Raw genomic sequence first — 8,873 nt, 5'->3', positions numbered from 1 at the left:
ATCAGAACATTTCAGCATCCTTGGTGTGCTTTGGGAAATGTTTGACCGCTGCGGAGGGCACTGAAATCTAAGGCTATGATCTGGTTTCTGTCCCTTCTCCTTACACACTGTATTTTTCAGCTGCAGGTTTTCAGCTGTCAAAGAATCTGACATCCCAGTTTTCAGAGCTCCACTGTGAGAGCAGTCTTGGGTGAGCCAGGAGCTGGGAACCAGGGGCTGTGGGGCAGAGCAGTATTCAGGACCCAGGAGTAAGTCAGAACCCAAGGAGAAAGCAGAAGGGAGGCAGGAGTTGGAACCAAAAGGACGAAGGGGACAGGAGAAGGAGCAAGTCCGAATTCAGGACTGAAGAACAACCAAGGACATAGGAACATGGCGGAGCTCAGGCACTGCCCATACTTCTTTCTGTCTGGAAGGGTGGAAGGGTGGAGGTAGTCCAGGGCCTGAGGTACTTCACCACAAAGCAGCCATCTGCATTCCATGGGGCAGCTGCACACAGATCCCAGCAGCTCCTACAGTACCATATTGGCCTGAATATAAGCCGCAACCCCCCCCCAAATTCCAACAGTGAAAAGTTAAAGTGCGGCTTATATTTGCGACCTTACAAAAATTACCCAGTATGCAGCCAGGAGCATGGGGCAAACAGTGCCTGCCCCACGTGTAGTCGCCCGTCCTCTCCCCCAAGGCTGGGAAGGGAGAAAGCGAGGAAGGGAGTGGCTTATATTCAGGTATTGTCTTTCTCTCTCTCTCCCCCCCCCCCGACTTTTAAATATGCGTCTTATATTTGGGTGAGGCTTATATTCGGGCCAATGCAGTATATTGTTGCAACGGTGACATACCAACCCCCAACCTCTGCCAAATTCCAGGGAGTTCCAGGCGCTCACCCAGGTTTCCAAGATGGGGCAGAGACTTTAGTGACTTTATGTGCATATGTACAACCTGAGTGTAAGTGGAGGGAGTTGCAGATCTTGCAGCATTGTCATCTCAAAAGTGACAATTCCCTGCTTCCCTCATGGAATCAGCCAGCTTGCGTCTAGAACAGCTAGCCATGCTCCCTAGTCTCTGGCTCGCAGTCTCTCCAGCCAGCAGATAAGGTGTTTCTGGCCCTCCAGCCCCTGCATGGAGTTCTAACCTGTCCAGCAGCTCATGGAGGATTCACCTTTGTTCTCCCTTCTTCTTCTCAGCAACTCCTTCCCATAATCTTGGCAACCTCTGTTTTGCCCAGACTCACACACCTTCTTTGATGTTTGGATGCCTGGCCGGTGTTTCATAATGGCCTACATCCAACCAGCATGGCCAGGCTAGTTTGCCTAGTCTACTGCTGCAGCCTGTATTTTCCCTTCAATATAAAAATATAATTCTGACATTCATTATTTTATTGGGTTTAGGGGGTCTCCCTCCCAAACGTCCATAATGTGGGCAACCACCTGAATGTCATGATTCCATGCATGTGTAGCTAAAGAGATAATTTAGAAGAGAACGTTAACTCCTATCCAGAGCGATTCTGAGGAGAACAGCACGGGTGGGTTCAGAATAGAAAGGGTGGCTAGAGAATGGAGCATTCTGTCACAATCTGTGCCAGCCACAGAAAGACCCACACAGCTGGGCATTTCCCCAAAACCATACATAACAGAATGCTCCTTTCGTTGTATCCCACTTGGTTAGACACACACCAAGCAGTCATGCCAGAATATCGGTTTAAGGCTGTTTAACCATCCGGCTTTAAGAGCCTAGAGAAAAGCCTATAAGCAGGCTATTAGATGTTTCAGATAAATAAACAAACAAGTTAGCAGGCTCAATAGGGAATGGAAAGGAGACTAGATGTTAGCCGTGAGGGGTAGACCCCACACATTCTCAAAACACTGCCTTACCAGTGGTTCCATAGACTCTTTTCTTCAGCAAACAAACTTCACAAATCCACCACTTTTCATGCTTTTTTCTCACTACTTGAACAATCTTTGCATTGTGCTTAAGGATGCATCAGGCAGGAGATGTTTTTAATCATTGGTCTCCCAGACAATGTGAACTAGGGGCTTTCATACAGCTGGTGAAGAAGAATTGCCCAGGATTTGGGGATAGGTAGGATGACAAATGAGAACTTTTCTGTTGAGGATCCAGACGACATCTGATGTAATTGGGGGGGGGGGCTGTTTGCTTATGAGCATGTTGCTGGGTATCAGTAGAATGGCGGGCATAATGGTAGCACAGTATTGTTTCATGCCAGGAGTGGGGACCCCCGCACACAAGATTCAAATCACAAACTCAGCCATGGAGTTTATTGAGTAACCCATAGGGAGAAACCGACTGTCTGAAGGCATATGGGGCAGTGCAAGAGTGGGGGCAGCAGTCCATGCACACCACAGTGAGCTTCTTGAAGGCAATAAATTGTTGTTGTTTAGTCTTTTAGTCGTGTCTGACTCTTCGTGACCCCATGGACCAGAGCACGCCAGGCACTCCTGTCTTCCACTGCCTCCCGCAGTTTGGTCAAACTCATGCTGGTAGCTTCAAGAACACCATCCAACCATCTCATCCTCTGTCGTCCCCTTCTCCTTGTGCCCTCCATCTTTCCCAACATCAGGGTCTTTTCCAGGGAGTCTTCTCTTCTCATGAGGTGGTCAAAGTATTGGAGCCTCAGCTTCACGATCTGTCCTTCCAGTGAGCACTCAGGGCTGATTTCCTTCAGAATGGATAGGTTTGATCTTCTTGCAGTCTATGGGACTCTCAAGAGTCTCCTCCAGCACCATAATTCAAAAGCATCAATTTGGTGGCTTAAATAAGTAAATAAAATGTTTTGTTCCCAAAGTGAAGGAAAGAGAAAAGAGGGGTTGCTACTGTATATTCCCATCCAAGTTTCACGCTGACAAACAAAAATGTTTCTTCATCCACCTCCTTTTTTCTTCACCTCCTCCTCAGACTGGAGCTGAGGCAAGGCAATCGATAGAAGAGCAAAGGGGTGTCTCTCAAAGTGAGCTCATGGCAGTTTCAGTTTTGAGCAAACACTTGAATGCTTTCCAGTTTGGCTAAGGTGAATACAGCAGACAGCTTCAGAATGGAATTCTCTTGCTAGACGAACGGAAAGAGGTACCAAACACCTAGGCAAACAAAATACTCTCTCGTCCCCTTGCTACAGGGCCTTCTTAACTTCAGTTTCCACAAAGACAAGCCTGCCTTAATATATTGCCTGCCAGATGATCGGCTGCCTCCCTTGTCCCAGTTCCACCAAGGCATAGCTGGCAGAGCTATAACTCTCCAAAGCTCACCAAGGTAAGCAACAGAAATGCTTGATGCAGGATTTCAATTATAATTCTGAGCAGCGTCAAACATCTCAGACCCGGAACTCAAAAGCCATAAAGAGTTCAAAGGCAGCTTGCGAACTGTGCTCAAACTCACAGCAGAGTTATAATGGAGGAGCTTTCGCACTGTTCAACTTTCCTCTTCATCAGCTGTAACGCCACACCAAGATCCCTCTCGGTATCTTTTGCCAGTGGCTCTTTTAAAGTGGATGTTATATTAATAATCCAAGAGCTTTTTCTAAAAAGAGTTAACCTCTCGGGATAAGCTCGGCATCACTGCCAACAGAACATTTCTCATTCAGGTTGCTCTGTCTCGTAAAAGGATGGAGGGGAACCGCAAAATGGAGGAGAGGAAAGGACAAGTGGGGGGGGGAGGGAGGGAGAGGAGATGGTGTCCACAAGGAAGAAGCCAGAGCAGGAGTTTCTGTAATAAAAGGATACCTAGTTAGCTAAAACGGTGTGGGGAGGGCTGTGTAGGAAATCAGGAGGTACAGCAGGAAAGGCTATTAATCCTTCATGTCTTCTCATCACGGTTCCAAAGGGAAACGATGACCCAAAACAGTGTCATGACAGCCTTCAAGAATGCTGGCAGTGTGTGTTAGTTGCCAGTTTGGAACAACAGGAAGAGCAGTGTTTTACTCAGATGGATTCTAAATAAATAGTATTCAAATCATGTGACTCCCTTCAGTTAAAAACTCAGAAACTTAGGGAGCATGAAATGAGTTGCTTCAACAATTAAATTGCACGCCCCTTCTCTCCTCTCTGCCCTCCAAATCAAGCGCTAATCAGGTATTCTCTTCCACCGATGATTACACCACATGATAAGCAGAGCAGGGACAAGCCTCTTGGCCCCATCCTCTCCATTGCATTCCTGTAGCCGATAACATTGCCATCCATGTGTTGATGAGGCAAAGCTGGGCAGCAGAGAGACTCTTCCCTGCACACACACAAAATGATGCTGAGCTGTGGAACAGTGAACTGCAAACAGGTGCAAAAAAAGTGAGTATTTTTGGGCAGGAATTTGGGGAAATCTTCAGGCTCTCCCACCCTAAGTCAACTTTTTACAACAAAGTTGTTGATTTGTATGAAGGCCACAATGAGACTATCAAGCTATATATTTAAAGTGTGAGGACCAGTGAGATAAAATTCCACCCTACACATTAAGATTCAGTAACTTGAAGGTTTCAACTTTTCTAGCTTTCTCTCATCCAATAATCGGTGTGTGTGTGTCCAGTTGGTTTTCTCATATTTTTTATATTTTTTAAAAATAATATTTATTAATTTTCAACAATTTAAACACAACACTACAAAAAACCAAAGAAAAAACAATACAACAATACAATACCATACAAAAAACACTACACAACACTAACACAAACAATTAACAAAACAAAAACCATTCAAAACACAATCCAATTTCAATATCTTATCTTTCATTCACATGTTTCCACGACCTCCTCACACCTCCCTTTTTGTCTTCCACTTCTATTAATTGTTTCAGCAATTCCTCTCCATCTTCCTCTATTTTCTATCCTATAATTATCTTAACACATTCTAACCTTATTTTCCCCTTTAATACCCTATTAATCTATCTACACCTAATTCCTTATAACATTTCTACTAAAGCCATATAACTTCATTCCAACATTTTTCTAACATTCATTAATTTTACAGTATTTCTGTAAGTAGTCTTTAAACTTTTTCCAATCTTCTTCCACCGATTCTTCTCCCTGGTCTCGGATTCTGCCAGTCATTTCCGCCAATTCCATGTAGTCCATCAACTTCATCTGCCATTCTTCCCGGGTGGGTAAATCTTGTGTCTTCCAGTACTTCGCGATAAGTATTATTGCCGCTGCTGTTGCATACATAAGGTTTTCTCATATTTGCCATCAACTAAAGCAGGCATGTCCAAAGACCGTTTCGGGGGCCTAGTCTGGCCCGCCAGTCAGTTTAATCAGGCCCCTGTGGCAGTTTATTTCCTGGGGTAAAATCCTAAACAAAAAACAAAAAACTCAACAACTTCAATCCTAAAAGAAGCCCAACAACTTCAATCCTTTAAAAAAAGGTCACAACAACTTTGGCTGGCCCCCACGGCCCTTCACTTCATTAAATCTGGCCCTCTTTGAAAAAAGTTTGGACACCACTGATTACTAAAGTATGCAGTTGTGCAGAGTGAGGTAAACCTGTGCCAGACATCTTGAAACATGGCTTGTGTTCTCTTGTTTGGACTTTACATACACCTACAGTGCTGAGGTTCAAGAAGCTACTGAACCAGTCAGCAAGCTATCCTCTAAAGTGGCTGGGATGCGAAGGAGGACAGTTATCTGGGCTTCTCCATTGCCTCCAGTGGGAATGATTCACCACCTCTTTTGCAGGCATAACTATATTTGGAAAAGACCTGGTTCCAATTAAGTTTTGAGTGAAGCAATGCCACGCACCCCTTGTGTTGGCATCCGACTTGCCAGCATCAGGGTTCCACCATCAATCCAGATCAAATCCAGTAAACTGGTGTGTCATCATATTCTGCCAGTGTGATGGGATTTGTTACTTCAAGTTCAAAAGTTTGTTGTTCTAGACGAAGGGCCAAGACAATGGTATTCATAAAACAATATTCAGTGTATATCCCTAACAGAAGCCATGCTGTAAGAGACAAAAGATACTGGCGACACCAACAAGGCAGTGTGATGGGATTTACTAGCAATGCTGCAGACATTAACTCCAAGAAAGAATTGCTCTGTTTGTCATATTGCAGTGGGACTTCTGCAGCTCTCCCATAAAGTCCTGCAAACTCCACCAGCAGCTGCACCAGAGTGCGCATTTGCCAGTAAACATATGGCTGGAGCAAATCTTTATTTGAAGAATGCAAACCTATGGAGCGAGATATTGTTCCACAGCACCTGCAGGGCAGCTGAAAGACATCTAGCCAAGACCAGATAGATAGATTCAATAGAGAGTGTGGAAGAGTTCGTTTCAACAGCACACAGCACAGCAAGGATGTTCCGAGTGTTCCACCCTGTGAAATATGTTGCCTTTCAAAAAGGATAATAGCTTTTGCAGCCTTATGAAGCATGACAGATGCAGCCTTGCATCTTTTACAGTGCAGAGCTACTAATATACTCATTCTATGGCTAAGCTCTGCCTATATATGTACTCAACACATTCCCTTTTCTACTTAAGATTACGTTGCCCCATTGCCATTTGTCTATCAACACATCCCATTTCCTATTGAAGCTCACGTCACTGCTATTGCCATTTGTCTGCGAGATTCTCATAAAAGGCGCATTTCAGTTGCCAATAAAGGACATGAAGAAGTTCAAACACCAGATAGATAAAACAGGCACGAGTTGAACACAAGAAGAGACCACTGTTCTCACAATGGCAAACAGGGGGGCAGACCCTCTAGGGCTGACCTGAAGTTCCCAGGTTGGGCTGCACCCTGCCTCCTGAGCCCAGGTGGCAGGGGGAAGCCTTAAATCTCCAGGTGAACACCATAAGTAAGTAAGTAAGTAAGTAAGTAAGTAAGTAAGTAAGTAAAATGTTAAGAAGACTGTGGGAGTAGGGGGCGAGGCAGTATCCTAGTGCATATGGACATAAGTACTCTCCTCAATCAGACCAAAGCCCTATTTAATCACAGAATCATGTTTTCACAGTGCCTAAACTGACACCTCTGGGAAGCCCAAAAGCAAGACACAAAGGCACTATCCTGCTCCTGCTTTTCCTCTGTAACAACTGGTATCTGCCACCAGCTGGCACTGACCTGTGACAGAGCCTTTTCAGTGGTGGTTCCCTTGTTGTGGAAAGCCCTCCCTAATGAGGTGTTCCTCTCTTCATCATTATTGGGCTTCAGGGTGGATTTGAAAACATTATTGTTCACCCAGACACTCGGTGGCCGTAGAATACGCTTCCTGGCAAGCTTAAGATCATTGGATGGATTTTAAATTAACTGCAAGGTGTGTGTGTGTGTGTGTGTGTGTGTGTGTGTGTGTGTGTGTGTGTGTTGGCTTTCTTTTTCTTATTCAGTTGTGTATCTGTTTAGCACCCTGGGCTCCTTCCTGGGGAAGGATAAGATATAAATTCAACCAATCAATGAAATCCAGAGGTATGCTGTTGCCATTGCAGCCACAACAGCCAGATACGGAGATCTGAGGGCATCTGGGGAAGGGATCTGCCATGCTCTCAGGATCCTAAAAGAGTGCTTGTAACAGAGATGATAAATAACCAATTTATTTTGTGACATTTCAAAAAAATAGTTCAGTTAGCCAAGCACACAAATTGAGCCCAGAGGGGTCTGACCACCACAACTAATCGCCTCATTTAGTGTTTATTTTCATGAATGTTGCATAGTGGTATTCACAGGAGATTTTCATTGTGAATGAGACCGCTCACATAGTTTCAGTGTTACTTTATTATTTACTACACTCGTACCTCGACTTTCCTCATAAGGAAACCGAGGCAGCATACATAGTTCCCTCTGCCTCCATTTTATCCACACACCAAACTTGTGAGCTATGTCAGGCTGAGAGATAGTAACTGGGTCACGTGAGCATCATAGACGAACAGAGATTTCAACCCAGGCCTCCCATTTGGGGGTGTGTGATTCAATTATATACCAGCAAGTCCAGGTTGTGCAATTAAAGTTGATTTGGCACTTTTGCACAACAAACTCATTTTCTCCAAAACTTTAACTCCAGACTTTGTGCAATAAGGAAAGTGAGGGGAATAAGCACTTTCTTGACACAACGCATTCTAACCTCCCTGTAAACCAATCATAATGATTGCTCAGTAAACAGCCAGTGTCATCTAATGTCCCTGGAAACTTGGTGTAAAGAAGTCTTAATGAATGCTCAATAAACATGTTACTTGCAGGTGACCCTAGTCCAGAGGTCAGCAAACTTTTTCAGCAGGGGGCCGGTCCACTGTCTCTCAGACCTTGTGGGGGGCCGGACTATATTTTGAAGAAGAAAAAAGAACTCTATCCCCTCATGCCACTGGCTATGGAGAGTCACATGGCCATGTTGGTGATGCCCCATCAGACATGATGGCATTATGGATGAGTCATCACAGCCAACAGGGTTAAGCAGCAGCATGGACAAATGAGGAGAAGGACAATGAGGAGAAATTTGACACTGAACAAGCAGCTGCCAGAAGAACGACGAGGTATCAACAAATATTGAAAGAACGCCAATATTTGGCAATGTATTTTTCACTAAGAAATTTAGCTATATCAAATGAGCAACTTTCAAAGTGAATGTAGAAATTAAGGAACATTCTGCAGAGCTCTAACCTTTCCCCAAGATCTAATGCAATATGGAGTGACCCGCTAACTGCAGCACACTAGAGCTGGTGGGGAGACAGGCATTTTATCTTCACGCTAATTAACAGAACATGGCAATCAGCAGTTGTCAAATATAGAGCCCCCACCCCTGTAAAGTTTATCTTTAAAAGAAAAATGCAGAACACAGTAGGCATTTTGAATTTCTGAGGGAATCTGCGACTTCAGAGGGTCTAAAATCAGTTGTTGCCAGGGAAATGAGCTGACAAGAGTCAGATATCACGAACGTTGTCAGGCCTGGCAAACACGAC

General features: G+C 44.5%; 1 long non-coding RNA gene across 1 annotated transcript; it reads left to right on the top strand.

The window, feature by feature from the left end:
* The first annotated feature begins 2,913 nt into the window (after positions 1 to 2,913).
* Positions 2,914 to 6,800, top strand: LOC310702256. The gene is made up of 3 exons (XR_014523408.1): positions 2,914 to 3,078; positions 4,070 to 4,289; positions 5,537 to 6,800. It is a non-coding gene; the product is annotated as an uncharacterized lncRNA (long non-coding RNA).
* Positions 6,801 to 8,873: the final 2,073 nt, after the last annotated feature.

The sequence above is a fragment of the Podarcis liolepis genome, assembly GCF_965112155.1.
Source record: "Podarcis liolepis genome assembly, chromosome: 2".
Classification (NCBI taxonomy): Eukaryota; Metazoa; Chordata; class Lepidosauria; order Squamata; family Lacertidae; genus Podarcis; species Podarcis liolepis.
The sequence above is the reverse complement of the archived record's forward strand: the minus strand, read 5'-3'. Positions and strand labels throughout refer to the sequence as shown.